This window comes from Danio aesculapii, chromosome 9 (assembly GCF_903798145.1).
Source record: "Danio aesculapii chromosome 9, fDanAes4.1, whole genome shotgun sequence".
Lineage (NCBI taxonomy): Eukaryota > Metazoa > Chordata > Actinopteri > Cypriniformes > Danionidae > Danio > Danio aesculapii.
Genome location: NC_079443.1, coordinates 49,039,980 through 49,042,479, shown reverse-complemented (window position 1 = coordinate 49,042,479; position 2,500 = coordinate 49,039,980). Strand labels below are relative to the sequence as shown.

Genomic DNA, 2,500 nt, shown 5'->3' with positions numbered 1-2,500 from the left:
ATCACATTTTCTGTCCAGATGCCAAACAAACCTTATCACAGAGGACATTTTCTGCCTTGATAGTGGACAAGCATGTCTGAATGAGGAAGGGTTTTGATAGACTCGCAAATCTAAAAACAACAACTGCATGATGTCTAGGACATGTTTGTCCTGGCTGATTCATTTCTCCTTCTGAAATACCCTTCCTGAAATGTGTTTTCCTGTGTGATAGGGCTGTTTTCAAGGTTGTTTTGAGAGTAAGAGTGTTTAAGATTGGCAAATAGGTGGAATATTTTGTTTGGCTGTGTTCTTTCTGAGCTGCCTTTATTTTGACCATTCTAAGGCGGCATCCTAATCTTACATAGACCATCAGGTTGAGGGAGTGATAGACATTTACATTGATAGCATAGATTCACTGTAAAACCCAAAAAGTTAAGGTAACTCAAATCATTTGAGGAAACTGATTGCAACAAACCATTTAAGTTCACAAACAAATGCTAATGAGTACTGTGAACTTAATCCATTTGAGTAAACGAAGCGATTTGAGCACAGTAAAACCCAATAAATGAAGAGAACTCAAACCAACTGAGTACTGTAAAACCCAATAAGTTAAGGCAACTCAAACCGTTTGAGGAAACAGATTGCAACAAACCATTTGAGTTAAAAAAAAACTAATCATTATGTGTACTGTGAACTTACTCCATTTAAGTTGAAGTAATGAGTTATTTAATTAACTTGTTACCTTCAACACTGAGTTCAAAACTCTTTTCAAATGAGTAGAATTAACTTTCAATTTTAAGTTAACTAAACTCATTTCATTTGATAAAGTTGACTGTTGGGTTTTACAGTGTTGCAGAGGCCAAAACTGCAAAGTGCACAGATTTACTGTTGATTTCAGTGTTTTGATGCTGGTTTGTTGGTGAACTAAAACTTTATCAACTAAAACACTTTATTAAGCATTAAAATATATGGCACACAAAAACAGAGATGTTGCTTCTTAATTTGACTTCTGAAATTTTATTTAATTTTATTTAAAAAAAAAAATTTCAGTAAGTGTAAAGAGCGTACAAAAGTATCTGTTTTGTTTTCTTTTTTTGTTTATTTTAAGTAACAGCAAAGAACACACAAATACTTGAGATTTTAATTAAATTAATTTTATTTTAAATAACAATGCACAAATAACATACACAAATACTTCATATTTTTAATTGCAGTTGTAATAAATGTAATAATTTAATACTTGAGATTTCTCAATGTTCTTTTATACTTCAATTTTAATGTAATTATATTTTATTTTAGGTAACAGTAAATGACACACAGATACTTCAGATTTTTACATTTTATTTTATAATTTTATTTATTTTAATTTATTTTTATTTAATTTTTTCACCCATTGTGCTAACATACTAGTTTTTAAAGCAAATTATATTTACCTAATATATATATATATATATATATATATATAATTTTAATAGTTTTTTTCTTATCTACTTGCCATTTTCAATGTTTTTATTTTGACACAACAATTCAAAACTATTATTATGCCATTTTTTTTTATCAAAAATAAATCTATATTCATTTGAGAATATTTAGAAACTTATATTTGAACACAATAAAAATATAGAGCAGGTAGAGCACATAAACATATAGAGCACATAAACTATTACTTTTAACAAGTCAATTTTATTCAAGAATCACTGTAATCTGCACTTTTTAGTACACTGTAAAAAATAAATCCGTAAAATTTACGGTAAAAAAACGGCAGCTGTGGTTGTCAGTATTTCACCGTTAAAAATACGGTACAAACCGTAAAAGTAATTCCTAATTTTTACAGTAAACTACCGTATTTCATTAAATGATAGATGTAATATGTCTGTATTTGAATGACCAACATCTACACATCTTTTGTTACACAGATAGACACGTTAACACAGCCATATGCAGGTGGTGATGAGGAAGTTACATAATGAACCAATGCTCATCACAAACAACCTTTCCCACTAGCAGAAAAGCGTATCAGTGTATAGAAGGTGCTCAGTGTCATTCACACAGCTATTAAACACCAGTATGGTAACACACATAAAATTAAAGCCATGAAATAACATTATCAACATTAGATGTAACATAAATCTCTAATGTACATCACTGATGGGAAAACAACAATAAAGATCCATAGTGATGTCAACAAAAAGCATAAAAAGTGATGTGCCATGCAGGGAATTCTGGGAAAGTCAATTTACGGTTATTCGCTGTAAATATTAAGAAAACATACTGTTAACCAGGTTACGGATTTTTACCGTAGCATTTTTACAGTTTTTTACCGTTGAGATCACGGCCATTTTTTACAGTTTATTTAATCCAATGCAATTTAGTTCTTAGTTACCTCCAATTGCACCTCATAATATGAGTGCCTTAGAATGCACCCTACATAGGCAGGTTTGAATGTAGTGCTCTCCATCATCTCTGAACTGCATCTGGCAGCTATTATTGTGTGTGTTGGTGAAGTGTGTGTGTTTGTGTT

General features: G+C 30.5%; 1 protein-coding gene across 6 annotated transcripts in view; it reads left to right on the top strand.

Annotated features, from left to right (window-relative positions):
- Positions 1-2,500, top strand: part of tns1b (tensin 1b) — a 549,979-nt gene that overhangs the window by 197,532 nt on the left and 349,947 nt on the right. The gene's annotated exons all lie outside the window — the stretch shown is intronic.